Here is a 25,106-nt window from a genome sequence, read left to right as displayed (position 1 = left end):
TAGGCAGGACTGATTAGCAGGATATCATCAACAGCTGAGTAACTGTGAAGAGATAGGAGCTGGCAATTAGCTGACAGCTGATCGGCCAGCTCGGAGAAGGAAGGGCTGAACCCACCCCTGATTGGATCCTCATGTAGTGTAATGGGTGTTGAGATTTTGACATTTCCAAAGGCATAAATGTGGTCATTAGTATGACATATAAAGTGTCGCTCGATCTGCCCAATATAAAATGGGCCACATTGACATGTCATTATGTTCACCAGATGGAGCTGAGCCGTTACATAGATTTACCTTTGTGAATTTTCTAAGATGGTGGTCGGGGTCACAGGGGTTTCCTGCCTGTCAGATCCCCACTCATAGAGAGGTAGCCCGGACTGGGTAGTAGACAGTATCTAATAGGAATGGGACAGTGGACAGGGAGGACTTGGGATCCTCTTAGGGCAAAATCAACTGCTCTCTGGGCACCCCATTGAACATGAGTGATCACACACACTTTGGGTTGACGTCGCCACATTTTGACTGGGCCCTTACTGCCACCTTGTGACATTTTTGCAGACACAACTTCCCCATGATGGTGGAGGGCAGGGGTGACCTTACAGGTGAATAAATGGTTTGCTGGGAACCTGGAAATGCAGCAGAGCACAGGCCGCAAATTCATGATAAGGTGTTGGTTTTATCAGCTGGAAAGGCAGCAATTGTAAAGCCAGCAATCTTGCCAAGATAGCCTTGAGCCTCTGGGCATAGCTGTAGCTGGGGTTTTACTTCCATGTATATTGTAGCAGCTATCCCAACAAATGTTTCCTGCTGATTGCTATACCAATGGCCGATGGTATTGCCATGCTTGATGCACTTTAGTTAGAGATGTCAAATGACTACAGTGCAGTTTTCAACATATGTGTTCAAAAAGGTCCTCACATAGAGCTCTGCTATCAAGTGAAATGGGATAGACGCTTCCTCCACCCCTCTACCATCTGATCCTGGATAACATCCTTCCTCACTGATGCTGTGATTCATTATCACTCCCTCCTCTTCATCACTGAAGGCAACTTGGCAGTAGGATGCAGCTGTAGAAACATCTGTGCCAATTGATTCTCCCTACCTGTTGTCACCTTCTTCTATGCTCCCATTGTTCTCCACTCTAACGACAGATGCAATTAACTGCAGTGCAGTTCCTTGCAGCAAGTGGCTGATACTGTGATTATATAACTCAGCTGACTCCTTCAGGACAGTCGACAGGGCAATGGGAGGCGTAGCTATGGCGATGAGGAGGTGGAACAGGGCATTTTAACAGTTGCTGGTAACTTCAAGCAACTCTGTGTCTGAGAGACATACTGACACTAATCCCAAGATGTGTTGCGACACTGACACCAATCCTTCAATTTTGAGCTGCATTTGCAATAATTCTATATTTTTTTAATGGGTGGCACTTTTACCAATCCTGGAATGTTTTGCTGCACCAACACCAATCCTGGGGGTTTATTATTTATTATTGCAGCCACTGACACAAATGTTGGGGGTAGTTATTGCAGTCAGCGACACCAATGTTGAGGGTTATTGAAGCAGTCACTGCATCGAATGTTGGGAGTTATTATTGCAGATACTGATATTAACATCGGATGTTATTTTTGCAGACACTGACACTAATGTTTTGGGCTATTATTTAATTCACTATGATTGGTGGCAAATTCACTTTCCTTCACAACCTGTGCTATTCCTTACTAAATATTCAAATGTGTGATTGAGAGTGAGAAGTAGGCATTTTGTTTTATCTGTTTGGCTCTGTTTCCTTCAAATTTTGGGCACATTAGTCTGCATGCGCCTGCTGTAAATGATACCATATAAATTACACATTATAGTATATTAACTAATTTACCTAGGATATTTTAAACATATTAAAATATGAATAATTAAAATGGGTGATTTTGAAAGCATTTCTTTTGTCCATGACTTGCTATTTTATCTCCTGGTTTCTAAAAATAAATAAACATTATAGCAATAATTTTGTGTATTGATTTATTGTTAAAATCTACTTATAAAATGTTTCCATTTTAGATATTTTAATATGTACAATAAACCAGAGTGTAATTATTCTGCTGTACACTACCAAAGCTAATATTTTGGAATGTAATGCAGGACAAAGAGCCAGATCAATCAGCTTTATTTTAATTTCATTATTTAAGTAAAAAAGTACAATCATTTAGACACAGACAATTTAAAAGTCACAGTAACATTAAATAATTGATTTACCTTGGGTTGTACAGACTGTAATGTAAAGTAGAATTAATATGGTAAAGTGTGTATTATGTGATAAAAAATGTGTCATACATCGGTGAAAAAATCAAATTAGGATTTTTCTTTTATAAGGAAAATATCCTTTAGATCTACGACTATATGCATTGTAAGATTCAACAAACTGTATTGCAGATTTTTACCTGCCCTTTCTCTGTAAATATTTAGTACTGTACATTTAATTGCAGTTGAAGATATGTTCTTAATAAATGTTAAGTAGGAAGTTCTGCTTTACCTTAATCACATGATCAAGAAACATTGCACTCATCTCCAGACTTCATGTTATCAAATATTTCTCCTACAGTAAAATAAAACTTCCAGTGTACTAAGTATGCCTGAATATAAGAGCAAGGTGCAAACTTTCAGAAAAGGCAATGAGCCAATGTCATGGGGGAAGATGGATCAGGGTCCTCAGAATTAATAATATCAAGTGTAATACTTTAGCCATGACTATAAAAAAACTGAATTTCTATTTGTATGTATGAATTTATTTATTTATTGTCAGTTTAGACTATTCATGAGTGGCTGCAGAATAAGTGAAAAGGCAATTTTAATAACAAACACTAAATTTCAAAGTAGTAGTAGTAGTAAATATGTGTTACATTAAATAGAGTATCTTTTTTACATTCATAAGTATTTAGAAAATGTTTTCTATATCTTGTTTAACCACTTGACCACTGGGCACTTAAACCCCCTTCCTAACCAGACCAATTTTCAGCTTTTGGTGCTCTCACACTTTGAATGACAATTACTCAGTCAAGCAACACTGTACCCATATGAAATTGTTGTCCTTTTTTTCACACAAACAGAGATTTCTTTTGGTGGTATTTAATCACCGCTGGGTTTTTTATTTTTTGCACTATAAATCAAAAAAGACTGAAAATTCGGTTAAAAAAAAAAATTCTTTGTTTCTATTAAAATTTATTGCAGAGTATTGGCGAGTATTGGCAGAGTATTGCAGAGTATTGGCAGAGTATTGGTGAGTATTGCAGAGTATTGGCAGAGTATTGCAGAGTATTGCAAATTATTGCAAAGTATGGGCAGAGTAATGCAGAGTATTGGCAGAGTACTGCAGAGTATTGGCACTGAGCAGCACTGTGGGCACTACAGATCCAGCCCACAGCGCTGTTACAAATGATCTCTCCCCCTCTCCCCTCGCACTGTACAGATCGGTAGAGAAAGGGGAGGGAGGAACCAGTGTCATGACATGACGCCGGTTTGTTTACAAGTGATCGCTCCGTCATTTAACGGAGTGATCACATAGTAAATGGCCGCTACCAGCGGCCATTTACCGTGATTCGTGATGTGCCGGGTCTTCCGGCACACCACGGAGCACGCCCCAGGGGGTGCGCGAGAGCAACATTCTGGGAGGACGTCCATGGGCGCCTTCCCAGAATAAGCCGACCGAGCTGTAGCCGTCTTTCCTTCGGAAAGTGGTTAAACCCAAACATGTATGTATCCTAACATTAAGTTTTGTGAATGATTTTTTTACTTATTTTTCTTTTGCCAGTAAATTGTCTGAAAAGTGTTGATGCCTAAAGGAAACAAAAAGTTTAAGGGCTTATCTGCACTATCATGATTTAGTAACATTTATGATCATATTTTACCACACTTTATCACAATGTGTTACACTCTCTGCAGTGCATTATGGTACCATATATTTTAGGCACTACACTGCACCTTGACAGCACAACACCAGTCGCTCACATTTTACTGCCCAGAATACACAGGTGTGAACTATGTGAATTTAAAAATATCAATTAAAAAAATAAAAATCTGTGTGTGATAAAAAGAGATTGCTGTCACATTTTTATGAACACAGTTACACGCTACCACAAATTATTATCTCCCACAGGTAAGTATGATAGGCATATTTGACAGTTTGCATGCCCTAAGTAAGTCAGGCTCTCTTTTGTTTGTTTGTTCCTTTTAAAGAAGGCTTGAGTGAGTTGCAGGTACGTTTTTGCTAGCAATGGGGGAGATTTACTAAAACTGGTGTACACAGAATCTGGTGCAGCTGTGCATAGTACTTAGGGATGAGCTGAACCCCCCGGTTCGGTTCGCAGCAGAACATGCGAACTGACAAAAAATTTGTGCAAACACGCAAACACCGTTAAAGTCCATGGGACCTGAACGTGAAAAATCAAAAGTGCTCATTTTAAAGGCTAATATGCAAGTTATTGTCATAAAAAGTGTTTGAGGACCCGGGTCCTGCCCCAAGGGACATGTGTCAAAGCAAAAAAAAGTTTTAAAAATGGCCGTTTTTTCAGGAGCGGTGATTTTAATAATGCTTAAAGTGAAACAATAAAAGTCAAATATTCCTTTAAATATCGTGATATCGTGATGGGGGGGGGGGGCTGTGTGACTATAGTATGCTTGTAAAGTGACGCATTTTTCCCGTGTTTAGAACAGTCCTGCAGCAAAATGACATTTCTAAAGAAATAAAGTCATTTAAAACTGCTTGCGGCTGTAATGTATTGCCGGGTCTAATATAGATGAAAATGATTTAAAAAAATGGCATGCCTCCCCCCAGCCCATTACCAGGCCCTTTGGGTCATGTATGGATATTAAGGGGAACCCCGCACCCAAATTAAAAAAAAAGTTGTGGAGCCCCAAGGCCCTATATACTCTGAACATCAGTATACAGGCGGTCCCCGGGTTAAAAACAAGATAGGAACTGTAGATTTGTTCTTAAGTTGAATCTGTTTGTAATTTGGAATAGGTACATTTTTTAAGTGTAGCTCCTCCAGCTAAAAAATCTATTTTTAAGCTTTTTGGATAACATAGGGAAGGGTTATCACCCCTGTAACATTTGTTTTGTTGTCTGTGCCCCTGTTCAGAAGATTTCACCTCACTTTCTGTCCCAATGACAATTGGATTTTGAAAATTTTGGATTATTAGGGAAACAAGGATTGGTGATAAAGCCTCAGTGGAGACACCTTTTTCCCATATTAACTCTTACAGGAGAGAATTTCCCTTCCTATGGGTAGATTTCCTCTCACTTCCTGCTGTCTCTCTCTGTTTGTAAGTAGGAGTCGTTTGTAAGTCAGATGTTCGAAAATAGGGAACCGCCCGTATATACTATACGGACTGCCCTATATACTCTGTGGAAAATTGGGCCTTAGATGCTGGTGGTACCAGAACACTGTAAGCCCTCACAGTTACTCTTGGTGGGCACAGGAATGGGCCCTGCTGTGAAATATTATATCAAAAATTGTAATTACATGTCACTGTTAAACAGGGGCAGAAAAATTGGGCCTTTGGTGGTGGTGGTGGTGCCACAACACAGTAAACCCTCACAGTTACTCTTGGTGGGCACAGGAATGGGCCCTGCTGTGAACAGGCACACTCTGTGATCAGTTACAAAGCCTCCAGCAGCACTGAATGTGCGTTCAGAAAGAACGCTAGATGCAGAACAGGCCAGTAGCTCAATTGCATATTGAGCAAGCTCTGGCCAGTGGTCCATCCTCAAGACCCAGTAACCCAGTGGATGTTCTGTTGGAAAGGTCTACTCTGCAAGTCTGATCTTGCCCCTAGATATTCCTGCACCATGCAATTCAGACACTGGCGATGGTTGCTGGAACCGATCAGACCTTGGTGCTGAGGACTGAAGATTTGTCTGAAGGCATCGGTCAGCTGGCCACGTTGTTCAGCACCAGTAAAATTGTAACCTCCCAGGCTCTGGAAATGCATTGCACAAACCATTCTGCAAGGCCTCCCGAAGATGTTTCATCCCTGCTCCCTGTGCAAAGGCTGGATATGTTCTGCAACCTTACCCTTGTAACGTGGATCAAGAAGGTTTGCTAGCCAGTAATGATCCCTCTCCTTGATAACACAAATCCTAGGGTCCTTTTGCAGGCTTTGCTGGAACAGGTGAGACCATGCAGCGTAAGTTTGCGGAGGCATTCGATCCTGAGAACTCAGGATCACATGATCCGCAAACCCCCTCCCCCCAGCCATGTACAACTCCATGGGTTTCTGGGGACTGAAGACGATCCCTTGAAGACTGCTGCTGATGCTGAGTGTTATCCTCCACCTTCCATGCTGACACAATCCTCCTCCTCCTCTTATTCTTTCTGTGTGATGGGCGGGCCCGCAGGAATACTATCTGGATAAAGGGGGCCTTGAGGGGTAAGGAAGTCCTCCTCTTCCTCCCGCTGATCTGCCTCAAGTGCCCTGTCCATTATTCCACGAAGCGTGTGTTCCAACAGGAAGATAAGAGGGACAGTATCACTGATGCATGCATTGTCACTGCTCACCATCCTCGTGGCCTCATCAAATGGTGACAGGACAGTGCATGCATCCTTGATCAGTAACCACTGGTGTGGCGAAAAAAAGCCAAGCTCCCCTGACCCTGTCCTGGTGCCATACCCACACAGGTACTCATTGATGGCCCTCTGCTGCGTGTGCAGCCACTGCAGCATTGCCAATGTTGAGTTCCACCTGGTGGGCATGTCACAAATGAGGCAGTTCATGGGCAGGTTGCATTCCTTTTGAAGGTCAGCCAGCCGAGCACTGGCATTATATGACCAGCGGAAACGACCACAGACTTTCCTGGCCTGCCTCAGGAGATCCTGTAAGCCTGGGTACCTGCTCAAGAACCATGACACCACCAAATTCAGTACATGAGCCAAACAGGGACCATGGGTCAAGTGTCCCTGTCGGAGGGCGGAGAGGAGGTTGGTGCCATTGTCGCATACAACCATTCCTGGCTGAAGCTGGGGTGACATCAACCACCTCTGAGCCTGCCCCTGCAGAGCTGACAGAATCTCTGCCCCAGTGTGGCTCCTGTCCCCTAAGCAGACCAACTCAAGTACCGCATGGCATCTTTTTGCCTGAGTGCTTGCATAGCCCCTTGAACGCCTACGGAGCACCGCTGGTTCAGAGGACAAATCTGCAGAGGAAGAGTCCATAGAGGAAGAAGAAGAGGAGGGGGTGGAGGAGAGAGCTGTGGAAGAATCACCACTACTAGCATTTTGGAGGCATGGTAGCAGAACAAGCTCCAACAATACTGAACCCTGTCCTGCATCCTTCCCAGCTGCCAGCAGAGTTACCCAGTGCGCCGTGAAAGAAAGGTAATGTTCCTGTCCATGCCTGCTGGACCATGAGTCAGCGGTAATATGCACCTTACTGCTGACAGCCCTGTCCAACGAGGCCAAGACATTGCCTTCCACATGCTGAATGGCCAGAATGGCCTTCTGTGAAAAGAAATGGTGTTTAGTAACCTGCCACTGAGGTACCGCACATTCCACAAATTCACAAAGGGGGGAGAGTCTACCAGCTGAAAAGGCAGCAGTTGCAGTGCTAGTAATTTGGCCAAGCTACAGTAGCATTCAGATGCTGAGCATGTGGATGGCTGGGACTGATTTTCTTTTGATGGTTTAGCAACTGGGGTAGGGAAATTTGGCTGCTAAAATCCGATGTTGTGTACTGCTAGCAGATTGGCCGGAAGTACTTGGGACACCTATTTCTATACCTTAATTTCTCTCAGTGCAGGTTTCTGAGAGGACTGGAGGTATAGTGGAGTTGGAGAACCCAGCTGATGAGGAGCAAGGAGAGGTTTGCCTTGTTCTTTGATGTGGGTTTTTTAAGTGCTGTTGCCAATGGACTGCATGGGAGGTCGTCATATGTCTGGCCAAGCATGTGGTGCCCAAGCGGCTGCTGTTTTGGCCACGCTTGATACACTTCAGACATATGTTGCAAACAGCAATGGTGCGATCTGCTGAACACGTGTCAAAAAAGGCCCACACCAAAGAACTTTTCAAAATATGTGGGGAGTCAGCAACGCCCTGCACCTGCTTAGCTCTGCAGTGTGATGCAATAGGATGGCTGCCCTTAAGCTGCCCCCTGGAGGGCATCCTGCCTTGTTGGAGATATGCTTCCTCCTCCTCTTCTCTTCTATCAGGCACCCAAGTAGAGTCAGTGACCTCATCATCCCCTCCCTCCTCGTCACTGGAGCCAACTTGGCAGTATGTTGAAGCTGGGGGAACATGACTGCCAGTTTCTTGTCCTTCTTCGGCACCCCCTCTCTCTAGGTTGATGCTACTCCCTTTCTCAAGCTGGGTACCATCATCGGAGCCTTCAAATCACTGTGCATCCTCCTGCAGCATGTACCCAACACTGTGGTCGAATAGTTTGGGGGACTCCTCCGTGCATGATGGTGGGGCTAGGGAAGGAGTGACTGTTGACATGGAGCCGATGGAATAGGCTGCTTTGGCAGCTGCAATTTCAGGCAATCTACTCTGAGCCTGGGTGACAGAGGATGAGGAGAATGAGGATGGCTCCATTCCACCAACTCTTCTGCATGTTGTGGCTCAATAACACGGCCAGCTGCAGAAAAAAAGGATCAAGCGTGCCCCGTGGCCACGTGCTGAGGATGCACTGTGTCCATGACCAGCACTGTTGACTGTAGACACAGAGCCTGCTTGCCCCCTTTTAGTGGCCTGTGAGTGTCTGCATCTCCTTGGTGGCTTTCCGGACATGCTGTAAATTTTGTTTAGCAAAACCACACTACACTGTATTGTGTACTGTGTACACCACCAGAAAAGTAGTAGCAACTGCACTATGGGTGTACGGTACTGTGTACACCACCAGACGTCTAATAGCAACTATGGGTGCACTGTATTATGTACTGTGTATACCACCAGAAAAGTAGCAACTGCAGTAGGGGTGCACGGTACTGTGTACACCACCAGAAGTGTAATAGCAACTATGGGTCACTGTATTGTGTACTGTGTACACCACTAGAAAAGTAGTAGCAACTGCACTATGGGTGCACGGTAATGTGTACACCACCAGAAGTGTAATAACAACTATGAGTGCACTGTATTGTGTACTGTGTACACTGCAAGAAAAGTAGTAGGTGCACGGTACTGTGTAAACCGCCTGAAGTATATTAGAAAAAGTACACCAGGAATGGCCTTCAGTCAGATATTGGCTTGGCTACACTGGATGCAGTGTGTGTATATATATATATATATATATATATATATATATATATATACAGTATCTCACAAAAGTAAGTACACCCCTCACATTTTTGTAAATATTTTAATGTATCTTTTCATGTGACAACACTAAAGAAATTACACCTTGCTACAATGTAAAGTAGTGACTGTACAGCTTGTATAACAGTGTAAATTTGCTGTCCCCCCAAAATAACTCAACACACAGCCATTAATGTCTAAACCGCTGGCAACAAAAGTGAGTACACCCCTACGTGATAATGTCCAAATTGGGCCCAAAGTGTCAATATTTTGTGTGGCCGCCATTATTTTCCAGCACTGCCTAACCCTCCTGGGCATGGAGTTCACCAGAGCTTCACAGGTTGCCACTGGAGTCCTCTTCCACTCCTCCATGACGACATCAGGGAGTTGGTGGATGTTAGAGACCTTGCGCTCCTTCACCTTCCATTTAAGGATGCCCTACAGATGCTCAATAGGGTTTAGGTCTGGAGACATGCTTGGCCAGTCCATCACCTTTACCCTCAGCTTCTTTAGCAAGGCAGTGGTTGTCTTGGAGGTGTGTTTGGGGTCGTTATCATGTTGGAATACTGTCCTGTGCCCAGTCTCTGAAGGGAGGGGATCATGCTCAGCTTTAGTATGTCACAGTACATGTTGGCATTCATGGTGTCCCCAATGAACTGTAGCTCCCCAGCACTCATGCAGCCCCAGACCATGACACCCCCCACCACCATGATTGACTGTAGGCAAGACACACTTATGTTTGTACTCCTCACCTGGTTGCCGCCACACACACTTGACACCATCTGAACCAAATAGGTTTATCTTGGTCTCATCAGACCACAGGACATGGTTCCAGTAATCCATGACCTTAGTCTGCTTGTCTTCAGAAAACTGTTTGCGGGCTTTCTTGTGCATCATCTTTAGAAGAGGCTTTATCTGGGACGACAGCCATGCAGACCAATTTGATGCAATGTGCGGCGTATGGTCTAAGCACTGACAGGCTGACCCCCCACCCCTTTAACCTCTGCAGCAATGCTGGCAGCACTCATACGTCTATTTCCCAAAGACAACCTCTGGATATGACGCTGAGCATGTGCACTCAACTTCTTTGGTCGACCATGGTGAGGCTTGTTCTGAGTGGAATCTGCCCTGTTAAACTGCTGTATGGTCTTGGCCACCGTGCTGCAGCTCAGTTTCAGTGTTTTGGCAATCTTCTTACAGCCTAGGCCATCTTTATGTAGAGCAATAATTTTTTTTTTCAGATCCTCGGAAAGTTCTTTGCCATGAGGTGCCATGTTGAACTTCCAGTGACCATTATGAGAGAGTGAGAGCGATAACACCAAATTGAACACAACTGCTCCCCATTCACACCTGAGACCTTGTAACACTAACGAGTCACATGACACCGGGGAGAGAAAATGGCTAATTTGGCCCAATTTGGACATTTTCACTTAGGGGTGTATTCACTTTTGTTGCCAGCAGTTTAGACATTAATGGTTGTCTGTTGAGTTATTTTGAGGGGACAGCAAATTTACACTGTTATACAAGCTGTACACTCAATACTTTACATTGTAGCAAAGTGTCATTTCTTCAGTGTTGTCACATGAAAAGATATAATAAAATATTTAGAAAAATGCGAGGGGTGTACTCACTTTTGTGAGATACTGTGTGTGTATATATATATATATATATATATATATACGAGACTGTATATTTACAGCCTGCCTGCCTGAAGTATATTAGATAAACTACACCAGGAATGGCCTGCAGTCAGATATAGGCTTGGCTACACTGGATGCAGTGTGTATATATATATATATATATATATATACATATACATATATACATATGTACATATATACATATGCCGTTTTTATCAATGAACTTTTATGTGTATTTCGGACCGACAATTCATTATAGCCGGCACTAGCTCTAGCACTTTTAAATGACTTTTTTTCCCAACAATTCATTATAGCCAGCACTAGCTCTAGCACTTTAAAATAACTTTTTTTCCCGACAATTCATCATAGCCGGCACTAGCTCTAGCACTTTTAAATGACTTTTGACTTTTTTTTCCCTTTAGAAATGCCATTTTGCTGTCAGACTGTTCTAAACACGGGAAACATGCGCCCCTTTAAAGGCATACTATAGACACCCCCCAGGTACGAAATGTAAAGGAATATTACACTTTTATTGTTTCACTTTAAGCATTATTAAAATCACTGTTCCTGAAAAAATGGCAGTTTTTTAAACTTTTTTTTGCATTGATACATGTCCCCTGGGGCAGGATCCAGGTTCCCAAACACTTTTTATGAGAATACCATGCATATTAGCCTTTAAAATTAGCACTTTTGATTTCTCCCATAGACTTTTAAAGGGTGTTCCACAGCTTTCGAATTTGCCGCGAACACCCCAAATTGTTTGGCGAACGGGCGAACAGCCAATGTTCGAGTCGAACTCATGTTCGACCCGAACATAAAGCCCATCCCTATTTACGAGCTTTACCAGGCAAAATAATTTTAGTTATCATGGACATAATTATAATCATTTTAAATAGTAAAACAATGTTTTGATGCATATTTGCTGATCAGATACATAAATACTTTATCCTTGCAAAATATCCTATTGCCAAAAAGGTTTTCTTAATATTTCTACAGTTTGTTTTTTCAGAATCAGTGTTTTTAGAAATGTGTGTGTTATAATGTAGCCATACTGAAAAAGTAGTTTAAAGTATACAAATTATTACCTGTGTATCATTAATATTTAAAATGAGTTATGTATGAATTTAAACAGTGTTGAAGATAAGATTTTATGTGTAGATGGTATTATATCAAAAGATAAATTATCACAAATTCCAAGACTTTTTATGTTATCATGTAAACTATCATAATTGAATCTATTACACAAAAAGATTAATTTATCCTATAACAGATTAGTTACTAAAACATTTAGATTTCCTAGATAAACTCAGAAAAGACATTTCTAGTAGGGATGGGTGAACGGTTCGGCCCAATCATAAGTTCAGGCCGAACTTTGGTTGTTTTCGGGCGTTCGGCGAACACCGGTCAATAAGCGGTGTTTGGGGGAAATTCGAAAGCCGCGGAACACTGTTAAAGTCAATGGAACACTAACATGAAAAATCAAAAGTGCGCATTTTAAAGTTATATATGCAAGTTATAGTCATAAAAAGTGTTTGGGGACCTGGGTCCTGCGCCAGGGGACATGTATCAATGCAAAACATTTTTTTAAAACGGCCGTTTTTTTGGGAGCAGTGATTTTTTTAATGCTTAAAGTGAAACAATAAAAATGAAATATTCCTTTAACCACTTGCTTACTAGGCACTTAAACCCCCCTCCTATCCAGACCAATTTTCAGCTTTCAGTGCTCTCACACTTTGAATGACAATTACTCAGTCATGCAACACTATACCCAAATGATTTTTTTGTCCTTTTTTTCATACAAATAGAGCTTTATTTTGGTGGTATTTGATCACCTCTGGGTTTTTTATTTTTTGCGCTATAAATGAAAAAAAAATGAAAATTTTGAAAAAAAGCGCATTTTCCTAATTTCTGTGATAAAATTTTGCAAATTCGTAATTTTTCTTCATAAATTTTGGCCACAATTTATACTGCTACATATCTTTGGTAAAAATAACCAAAAATTTGTGGAAATTATTTGGTCTGTGTGAAAGTTTTAGAGTCTACAAGCTATGGTGCAAATCATAAAAAAATTATCACATCTGATACTGGTGGCCTATCTCATTTCCTGAGACCCTAACAAGCCAGGAAAGTACAAATGCCCCCCAAATAACCCCTTTTTGGAAAGTAGACATTTCAATGTATTTAGTTAGAGGCATGGTGAGTTATTTGAAGTTGTATTTTTTCCCCCAATTCTTTGCAAAATTTAGATTTTTTTTTTCCCCCCACAAAATTGTCATTGTAATAGCTTATTTCTCTCACCTGGCATGTGTATACCACAAATGACACCCCAAAATACATTCTGCTACTCCTCCTGAATATTACGATACCACATGTGTGTGACTTTTTCACTGCCTGGCCACATACAGAGGCCCAACATGCATGGAGCACCATCAGGTGTTCTAGGAGCATAAATTACACATCACATTTCTCAACCACCTATTACACTTTTGAAGGCCATGGAGCACCAGGACAATGGAAACACCCACAAAATAACCCCATTTTGGAAAGCTAACACCCCAATGTATAATCTACGAGGCATAATGAGTCTTTTGAATGGTTTATTTTTTTCCAGAAGTTTTTGGAAAATGTGGAAAAAAATGAAAACGCATTTTTTTTTTACACAAAGTTGTCAGTTTATAAGATATTTCCAACACATAGCATTTAGATAGCAAAAATAACACCCCAAAATACATTCTGTTACTCCTCCTGAGTATTACGATACCACATGTGTGGGACTTTTTCACTGCCTGGCCACATACAGAGGCCCAACATGCATGGAACACCATCAGGTGTTCTAGGAGCATAAATTACACATCACATTTCTCAACCACCTATTACACTTTTGAAGGCCCTGAAGCACCAGGACAATAGAAACACCCACAAAATGACCCCATTTTGGAAAGCTAACAGCCCAACGTATAATCTATGAGGCATAATGAGTCTTTTGAACGGTTCATTTTTTTCCAGAAGTTTTTGGAAAATGTGGAAAAAAATGAAAACGCATTTTTTTTTACACAAAGTTGTCCGTTTATAAGATATTTCCAACACCCCTGACCCCTTTTTGAAAAGTAGACAGTCCAATGTATTTAGTAAGAGGCATGGAGAGTTTTTTAATTTTTTTCCCACAATTCTTGAGAAAATGAAGGAATTATTTTTTATTTTTTTTTTACACAAAATTGTCATAATAAGTTGTACAGTATCTCACACACAGCATATGTATATGCATATGTATACTTCCAATTACACCCCAAAATACATTCTGCTACTCCTCCTGAGTATGGCGATACCACATGTGTGAGACTTCTACACAGCCTGGCCACATACAGAGATCCAATATGCAAGGAACACCGTCAGGTGTTCCAGGGACACATAGCATGCACATAGCAAGAATTACACCCCAAAATACATTATGCTGAGCAAAGTGTAAACAAAAGATTACCTGTGGTTGTAGTTGCGCAGTTGTACACAGGATAGCACTGGTCCAGGCAGCAGGCAGGGACTTGGTCAGCAGCGGCGAACACAATTGTCCAGGCAGCAGGCAGGGTTACTGTCCATATAAAGTCCAGGGTCAGTGCAGGCAGAGATATTGTTCGCAGTGCCAAAAATATTGGTCCTGGTAGTAGGCAGGTCCATGTGGTGTGGTCAGTGCAACAGGTAGAGGCATGACGGCAGTAAGTCCTACAGGCAGAAGTAGGGCCTCGTTCAGGACAGAATGGGGACAGGGATAGAGGCTTGTCCCACACAAATCTCTTTGAAGCCTCCGAGTCTCCAGACCCTAATCTAGGATTGAGAAAACAAAAAAAATTGTTTTCTTCATCCATAAAAACAATTCTGGAGCCCCTCACATATGTGAGACCCCTGTGTTGAATCCCACTAGTCCAGTATCAGGGTATAAGATCAGTCCAAGAGGCAGGCAAATATCATGGTCAAACAGTCCAAGGTCAGTTCCAGATCAGGCAGATGTATGTACAGAATCGTTAGGCAGAAGCATGGTCGAATAACAGTCCAGGGTCAGTTCCAGATCAGGCAGAGGTATGTGCAGAATCATTAGGCAGAAGCATGGTCGAATAACAGTCCAGGGTCAGTTCCAGATCAGGCAGAGGTATGTACAGAATCGTTAGGCAGAAGCGTGGTCAAATAACAAGCCAGGGTCAGTTACAGAGGAGGCAGTGGCATAAGGGGTGTGAGGGTAAATTGCGGGAACGGAGGCTTACGTATACCATACTTCACTAATAATTTAGTGAAGTATGGTAACGACGAAAACATTCACCTACACAGAGGCCTGGTTCAGAAGGACATTGTGCACAATAATAAGATGTGTCTCTTCTGAATCCTGCTCTGGTACACACCTTACATTTTTTTTGCCGTCGTTGGCCTGTTGGTTTGGAAGGGATCTTATCGGGAAAGTGGCGATCAGAGAGACGACTTAGAACATCTGATCGGATATTTTCTGGTGGGCCGTTCGGGAATGTAAGGGCAGTGAAAACTTCCTCCTGGTAGCCAAGGAAGCGTTTGGAGTTTTGGGTGGAGTTACGATAAAAGACATATGAATTGTAGATGGCCAAATGAAAAAAATAAATTGCGACTTTCTTATACCAATGGTATGTCCGTCTTGTAGCAAGGTACGGTTCCAGCATCTGGTCATTCAAGTCGACTCCCCCCATAAACAAATTATAATCAAAGATGCATTTAGGTTTCTGTATGGGGCCATTTCTTCTGGGGATTTCCATGAAGGTATCATCGTGGATTGAAGACAACATGTACACATCTCTTTTGTCTCTCCACTTTACTGCCAAAATCTCATTGTTTCGTAGACTTGCCGTTTCTCCTTTTCTCAATTTCTTATTCACCAGACTTTGAGGAAAGCCCTTACGGTTCTTTTTAACGGTACCACATGCAGGCGTCTTCTTCCGATGAAGGTTGTGGAACAGGGGCAGAAATGTGTAGAAGTTGTCTACATACAGGTGGTAGCCTTTCTCCAGTAGGGGGTATGTGAGGTCCCAAACAATTTTCCCGCTTGATCCCAAGTAGTCTGGGCAGTTAGGGGGTTGCAGCTGGGTGTCCTTCGTACACTTTGAAGGCATACAAGTAACCTGTGACTCGGTCACATAATTTGTATACCTTCACCCCATAGCGGGCCCTTTTACTGGGAATATATTGTTTTATTTTTAGCCTGCCACTAAACTTAACAAGGAACTCATCCACACATACATTTTTGTCTGGGGTAAACAGCAGGGGGAATAGTGCAGAAAAATAATTTAAAAGTGGCCGAATTTTGAAAAGTCTGTCATAGTTTGGGTCATTTCGGGGAGGGCACTGGGTATTGTCATTGAAATGAAGAAACCTCAATATCATGAGGTATCTGTTTCTGGGCATTACCTTGGAGTATACTGGCATGTGGTGGAGGGGGTGGGTTGACCAATAGGACAGCAAAGTGTTTTTTTTTGTGAGTCCCATGGTAAATGTGAGCCCTAAAAAAACCTTCAACTCCTCCACCGTTAGGTCTCTCCACTCATAGGGACGGGCATAGTAGGATGTTGGATTATTCAAAATGAATTGCTGTGCATAAAGGTTGCACTGGGCCACAATATTTGACAGCATGTCCTCGGTAAAAAATAAATCAAAAAAATCTATTGAGAAAAATTCTCCGTGTTCACCTGGACTCCTGGCTGGGCAGTGAAAGGGGGAATGTTGGCTTCTCCTGAATTTGTGAGGAAGCCACAAGGGGTTCTGCAGGGCATAGGGAAGGCTGGCATGGGTCCTTGGCCTTTCTTGCCGAGGCACTGTGGTGCTGGTGGATGGCACTGCGGTGCTGCTGGATGGGACTGCGGTGCTGGTGGATGGGACTGCCATGCTGGTGGATGCCACTGCGGTGCTGGTGGATGGGACTGCGGTGCTGGTGGATGCCACTGCCTCCCCACCAGAACGCCTTCGTTTGGTGGGCCGAATCTCTTCCTCCTCTGAGTCACTCAGTGTTCCACTACTGAGGACTGGCTCATAATTTATGTCCGACTCAGAATCGGAGTCGGAAAGGGAATCCGAAAAAGAGAGCTCCCCGTTGCTCTCGTCGGCCTGGAAAAATATTTGGTACACCTCCTCGGCGGAAAAGCTTCTTTTGGACATGGTTGCTAAGCCTGCACTGATGGGCACTGATGAGGTGGAACAGATGTGCACTGATGAGGTGGAACAGATGTGCACTGATGAGGTGGTGGATGGCACTGCGGTGCTGGTAGATGCCACTGACTCCCCACCAGAACGCCTTCGTTTGGTGGGCCGAATCTCTTCCTCCTATGAGTCACTCAGTGTTCCACTACTGAGGACTGGCTCCTAATTTATGTCCGACTCAGAATCGGAGTCGGAAAGGGAATCCGAAAAAGAGAGCTCCCCGTTGCTCTCGTCGGCCTGGAAAAATATTTGGTACGCCTCCTCGGCGGAAAAGCTTCTTTTGGACATGGTTGCTAAGCCTGCACTGATGGGCACTGATGAGGTGGCACCGATGAGCACAGATGGGCACTGAGGTGGCACAGGTGGGCACTGATGAGGTGGAACAGATGTGCACTGATGAGGTGGAACAGATGTGCACTGATGAGGTGGAACAGATGTGCACTGATGAGGTGGCACAGGTGGGCACAGATGTGCACAGATGGGCACTGATTGGCACAGGTGGGCACTGATGAGGTGGCACAGGTGGGTACTGATTGTGCAGATGTGCAGCTGGACACTGATCACCGCTGGGCAGACAGGTGGGCACCAATTGGCACAGGTGGGCACCGATTGGCACAGGTGGGCACAGATTGGCACTGTACTGATGGTGCACTGTACTGATGGGGCACTGTAATGATGGGCACTGTAATGATGGGCACTGTGGGCACTGTAGGCACAGTAAAACACACAGTAAAACAGATTGCTGACAGATCTCTCTCTCCTCATACGCCGTCTCTGTGTGAGGAGAGAGAGCCGGCAATGAGAGATGATCTCAAATGTTTACATTTGAGATCATCGCTCATTGGCCATGGCGATCGCACTGTAAATGGATGCTGTGATTGGCCATTTACACCGATCTGTGATTGGCTGTGTCCAAGGGACACGGCCAACACAGAAATTCCCCGTTGTGCTCGTGAGCGCGCACGGGGAGCGAGGAAAGGGGAGGCCGTCATATGACGGCCTCCCAGGAATTGACATCCGCGCTGTAGCCGTCATTCGGCTACGGCCAGATGTCAGGAGGTTAAATATAGTGCCTGGGGGGTGTCTATAGTATGCCTGCAAAGTGGCACATTTTTCCCATGTTTAGAACAGTACCACAGCAAAATGACATTTTTAAAGGAAAAATTGTCATTTAAAACTGATTGCAGCTGTAATGAATTGTCGGGTCTCAGCAATATAGATAAAACTCATAGAAAAAAAGAGCATGGTTTCCCCCACAGTCCATTTGGGCCTGGTATGAATATTAAGGGGAACCCCGAACCAAAATTTTTAAAAAAATTGTGTGGGGGTCCCCCTAAAATCCATACCAGGCCCTTCAGGTCTGATATGGAAATTAAGGGAAACCCTGCACCAATTTTTTTTTTAATGGTGTAGGGGTCCCCCCAAAATCCATACCAGACACTTATCTGAGCACACAACCTGGCAGGCTGTAGGAAAAAAGGGGGGGGATGAGAGGGCGCCCCCCAGGACCTACCAGGCCACATGCCCTCAACATGGGGAGGGTGCTTTGGGGTCTAACCTCAAAGCACCTTGTCCCCAAGTTAATGGGGACAAGGGCCTCATCCCCACCACCCTTGTCCGGTGGTTGTGGGGGTCTGCGGTTGGGGGATTATTGTAATCTGGAAGCCCCCTTTAACAAGGAGACCCCCAGATCCCAGCCACCCCAATGTACCCTTACCAATTCACAAAAAAGTGTCAAAAATGGTAAAAATGACAAGAGCCAGCTTGAGACAAGTCCTTTATTAAAAAAATTAAAAAATAAAAATGTCCAGCAATGTAAATCTACGCCGCCCGACGGACCGAAAAAAAAAAGCCGTAACAGTTCCGCCTCCATGGGAGGCTCCCGCTGAGTGACACTTCTTCTCAATGACAGCTGTTATAAAGCTGAGGGCGGGGCCACCCGGTAACATAAATGGGTGACCCCACCCCTCTGACGCTAGAGGGAGGCCTCATTACCAATTCACATAGGAAGGGGGCCGAGATCTGGGGGTTCCATTGTTAAAGAGGGCTTCCGGATTCTGATAAGCCCCCTGCCCGCAGACCTCCACAACCCCACATTGTTAAAGAGGGATTCCAGATTCTGATAAGCCCCTCACCCACAGACCCTCACAACCACAGGGCAAGGGTTGTGGGGATGAGGTCCTTGTCCCCATCAACATGGGGACAAGGTGCTTTGGGGTTAGACCCCAAAGCACCCTCCCCATGTTGAGGGCATGTGGACTGGTAAGGTTCGGGGGGCGCTCTCTCGTCCCCCCTCTTTTCCTGCAGCCTGCAAGGTTGCGTGCTTGGATAAGGGTATGGTAGGGATTTTGGGGGGACCCCTACACCATTTTTAAAAAAAATTGGTGCAGGGTTCACCTTAAAGCGGGGTTCCACTCAAATTTTTAACTTAATCTTACCCCCTTCAGTTAATTGCATAGATGTTCAAATGCCGCAGGAAAATTTTTTTTATCGCTGTAATTACCTTTATATTGTACTTTATTGTGGCACTTCCTGTCTCTCCTCCCATGGGAGTAGGCGTGTTTATTGCCTTTCCCCGGCGCCGCACTGTCTCCTGGGAGCTTAGTGTAAGGCTTCCCAAGATTCAGTGCGGAAACAATGATCATGCACGTGAACAAGCTGTGAATGAACAGCATTCACCGCATCCAGGAAATCAATGCTTGTGGGCTTCACATGCCCACAAGCAAGATGGAAACAGCCAGCATCACATTTTTTAAGTTATTCTTCAGTACGAAAACAGACAGAGGCTGAAATATTACACCCAAACTGTGAGTATTATTTTGGAATTAGCAAAGTGTCTCAATGACCTAAAAAAAAAAAGATTGGTCGCCAGACTCCCGCTTTAATTTCCATACCAGACTAGGGAATAGCTTCGAGTTCGAGTCGAACCCATGTTCGACTCGGACATTGCATGTTCGACCGTTCACCGAATTTCAAACGTTATGGGCCGTTTGCGCCAAATTCACATAATTCACTGCAGCATCACAGTGCATTGTTGGCTGATGATTGGCCAAGCATGCACTATGACCCGCATGCTTTGGCCAATCACAACGCGGTAAGAACGGAGAGCCATAATTGGCCAAAGCCAGGGTGGCTTTGGCCAATTATGGCTCAGGAGGTTTAGTACACGCCCCACACTATATAAGGCCACCTGCATGGCAGCCTTGTGTAGTGTGTTGCGGCAGAGGCGGAGACATAGACAGAGAGACAGTGATTTAAGTTAGATAGAGTAGGCAGGCGAGTCAGTTAGCTGCACTTACAGTGTATTGTATATATATATATATATGCATCCTAGGTGTTGTGTATATATATATATATATATATATATATATATATATATATATATATATATACACTGTATTAAGTTTAGCTACATCCGTTCCTGTTATTCTCTTCCTACTGACAGGCAGGCAGGTGTTTTTACAGTATTTACAGCTACCTGAAGAAAATTGCTGGTGTTTTTCTGATCCTATTAGTCCTATTAGCTACAGTATTTACAGTTAGTGTAGTGCGTCCTCTGCACAGTGTGCGCCTAAAGCTACCTGAAGAAAATCGGTGGTGTTCTTCTGATCCTATTAGTACCGCAGGCAACTGCATTATTTACAGTTAGTGTAGTGCGTCCTCTTCACAGTGTGCACCTAAAGTTACCTGAAGAAAATAGGTGGTGTTCTTCTGATCCTATTAGTACCGCAGGCAGCTGCAGTATTTACAAGTTACTGGGATGACACCTCCCTCCTTTCAGTATTTACAGTTAGTGTAGTGCATCCTCTGCACAGTGTGCACCTAAAGCTACCTGAAGAAAATTGGTGGAGTTCTTCTGATCCTATTAGTACCACAGGCAGCTGCAATATTTACAAGTTAGTGTAGTGCATCCTCTGCACAGCATGCACCTAAAGCTACCTGAAGACAATTGCTGTTTGTAACGAGCCCCTTTGCTCGCTCGGTTCCACTCTCCCGACACTCCTCTGCAGCTATAGAATCAGATTGCAACGTCTGATGGTTCAGTCATCCCATGCTCCGTGATTAGAACTTCAGCTATGTGCCGTTCTAACCCAGTTGTGATAGCTCAGAACAAACACCAGGCAGGCTGTATGTAAGTTCAACCAGGAATCTCTCTTTATTGACAAAATACAGGCTTTTATACACTCAACGTGTAGGTGCAGACCTCCTGCTCATATTACTCTAACAATACAGCTGTAACCTAATTAACCTAATTAACATGAGCTAATTAACTAATCCCTTTAGACAGCCTAGATGACTCAGACATGACCATTAGGCCGGACTGGCCGTCTTGTAGATCAGAAAATCCAATCAACATTATCACAATCAACATAGACTCTTCGTCACACAATAGCAGAGTTAATTAACACAAATAACAATGGGGATCTAATGACTCTTAGATCCCATAGTAGACTTATTTACAATACACATTTAGCAGACAATAGACAGACAGGTGTTGGAATTTACATCAGCATTTCGTAACAGTATCTGTCCCAGCATTATGAATCAGCCACTATTCCAATATGGCAAATCCAGGGACCCCAGGCATACAGCTCACAAAGAGCACCGTTCCCCCAAATGCAAGGGCCCCCGATCGGTCAGCAAGAGGCTTACATACAGTCCCCTCCAAAAGTCTCTTTCCCGGCTAGGTCTGTCACATTTCTCCCCTTTCGGCAGGAGACTAACGCAGGAGGAGACCCCAGACGGGTTGACTCTGAAGTTAGTCAGTAGTTCCAGTCCTCTAATGCCTGTACCCACACAGTACCCCAAACAAATTGTTCCAAACAAAGTATTACTAAACCAGCCAACCTCTGCCTCTCTCAGAGAACATATCTGCCGCTGGGGAGAGGCCTGGACTGGCCCTTCTCCCTGGAGTCCTTTCTGCCGCTGGAGAGAAGACAGGGTGTCTGGGCTCACTCCATCATGCTGTTGTGGATCTGGGCCGACTGCCCAGCATCCCTGGGGTATACAGGTGGAGACTGAAGTCCCATCCACCTTCACAGGACATCCATCCTCTGTTAGTTGAGGGCAGGGTCCAGCAGTACTCGGCCCTGTTGCCAGCTCTTCTGCTGGAAACCCCACACCATCTGCTCTGGCTAACTGTTGGGGAGGGATGACGAACACCTCCTCTCCCTTCTCCCCCTGTATCCTGATCTGCTGCTGGGACGTGACCACCTCCTTCTCACCCTGAGCCTCCGGAACCGCCGCAGGTGTAGGGCAGAGATCTTGGACCCTCTGTCCGGTTGCCAGCACTTCAGCTGGGGAAGTTCCTTGTGACTTCACAGATACTTCTGTTGGTGCTGGGCAGAGCATAGTAAAGTTTTGCCCTAATAACAGCTCCTCTTCTGCTGGAGGCTCACCAGGTTGTTCTTCCTCAGCAGAAAAGTCTATCAAATCCCCTGTCTCTGCAACTGGTGTCTGGGGATAACGGTTCACCATCTCCTGTCCCTGGAACCCAGAAGATGCTATCAGTGCTGGGCAGAGCACAGTGAAGTTTGGCCCTAATAACAGCTCTTCTTCTGCTGGAGGCTCACCAGGTTGTTCTTCCTCGGCAGAAAAGTCTATCAAATCCCCTGTCTCTGCTACTGGTGTCTGGGGATAAAGGTTCACCATCTCCTCTCCGTGGAACACAGAAGATGCTATCAGTGCTGGGCAGAGGTTAGCAGAGCTCTGCCCTGTTGTCAGCACTTCAGGTTTGGGGACGGCAATCTTCAGATTTTCCACTTCTGATTCTCTGGTATTCTGCTGGACAGGCACATTCCTCCATCCAAGATCATCCAATGCAGAAACAGGTTCATCAAGGTCAGTCAGCACTTGCTGCATCCGCCATAAGACCTCCGCCTCCATAGCTGTGGGTGCAGGTTGGCAAAGCACACCGTTACTCTGCCTCATTGTCAACTCGTCAGCCAGGATTTCAGAGTTGTCAACTGGTATTTCCTGATAGTCCCAGGCAAAGGGAGCACCACCCTGCTGCTGAGCAGAGTCTAACAGCTGTTTGTAGGCGATCTCCAACTCCCATTCCTGAACGGCCAGAAACTCCAAATCTTTCAGTGCCCAGTGCACTTCTGAGACATTCAGTCTCCGCTCTCTTTGCTCCATTATTTCCTTCAAACGCCACTCCCGATCACTTCCAAAGTCAGGGTCCCTGGACAGCCTCCATTATAACAATCCCAGGCCATCATAGTCAAAGCCTTCCGTGGGACTGTCATCCACTCTCCATGGGCACTCTTGGGCTACATACCACTGGAGGGCTCTGTAGCTCTCGTCCAACCGCATTTCTGCCCGAATCAGCCTGCTTAACTCGGCTGTCCACTCCTGGTTCGGCTGTTCCCCCAAAAACAGCATTTGCACTTCATACTGTGACCAGTACCTCACATGGACGGAGGGGAGAACTTTTCCCTGGTGTCGCTGCTCACGGGCTAGCGCTTCCTTCCAGAGCTCACAGCGGACAGAATCAAACCATCCCAGCAGGACCTGCTCTGATACTGGTCCTCTGTGCTGTATCTCCTCTCGCAACCTCCTTCTGAATTTCTCATCCATGGTGGCTGGTATTTCTCCTCTCCTGCTATCCTGCTACCTTGGATCCAGGTGATGGTTTGGATGTGTTCACGGCAAGGAAGCACAATCCCACCATTCCCTCCACGGCTCTCAAGTAAGTCTTTCAGCGTGGCTCTCCTGCAGGCTGGTTTGGAGTGTCCCAGTAACTGGAGAGCAAATCCCACGGCTGCCACCAATGTAACGAGCCCCTTTGCTCGCTCGGTTCCACTCTCCCGACACTCCTCTGCAGCTATAGAATCAGATTGCAACATCTGATGGTTCGGTCATCCCATGCTCCGGGATTAGAACTTCAGCTATGTGCCGTTCTAACCCAGTTGTGATAGCTCAGAACAAACACCAGGCAGGCTGTATGTAAGTTCAACCAGGAATCTCTCTTTATTGACAAAATACAGGCTTCTATACATTCAACGTGGAGGTGCAGACCTCCTGCTCATATTACTCTAACAATACAGCTGTAACCTAATTAACCTAATTAACATGAGCTAATTAACTAATCCCTTTAGACAGCCTAGATGACTCAGACATGACCATTAGGCCAGACTGGCCGTCTTGTAGTTCAGAAAATCCAATCAACATTATCACAATCAACATAGACTCTTCTTCACACAATAGCAGAGTTAATTAACACAAATAACAATGGGGATCTAATGACTCTTAGATCCCATAGTAGACTTATTTACAATACACATTTAGCAGACAATAGACAGACAGGTGTTGGAATTTACATCAGCATTTCCTAACAGTATCTGTCCCAGCATTATGAATCAGCCACTATTCCAATATGGCAAATCCAGGGTCCCCAGATATACAGCTCACAAAGAGCACCGTTCCCCCAAATGCAAGGGCCCCCAATTGGTCGGCAAGAGGCTTGCATACAGTCCCCTCCAAAAGTCTCTTTCCCGGCTAGGTCTGTCACACTGTTGTTCTGATCCTATTAATACCACAGGCAGGCAGCTGCAGTATTTACAGTTAGTGTACTGCGTCCTCTGCACAGTGTGCATCTAAAGCTATCTGAAGACAATTGCTGTTGTTCTGCTCCTATTAATACCACAGGCAGGCAGCTACAGTATTTACAGTTAGTGTACTGTGTCCTCTGCACAGAGTGCACCTAAAGCTACCTGAAGAAACTTGGTGGTGTTCTTCTGATCCTATTAGTACCACAGGCAGGCAGCTGCAGTATTTACAGTTAGTGTACTGTGTCCTCTGCACAGTGTGCACCTAAAACTAAACAAAGACAATTTCTGTTGTTCTGCTCCTATTAATACCACAGGCAGGCAGCTACAGTATTTACAGTTAGTGTACTGTGTCCTCTGCACAGTGTGCACCTAAAGCTACCTGAAGAAAATTGGTGGTGTTCTTCTGATCCTATTAGTACCACAGGCAGGCAGCT

This window comes from Aquarana catesbeiana, linkage group LG01, assembly GCF_042186555.1.
Source record: "Aquarana catesbeiana isolate 2022-GZ linkage group LG01, ASM4218655v1, whole genome shotgun sequence".
Taxonomy (NCBI): domain Eukaryota; kingdom Metazoa; phylum Chordata; class Amphibia; order Anura; family Ranidae; genus Aquarana; species Aquarana catesbeiana.
This window is presented reverse-complemented; position numbering follows the sequence as displayed.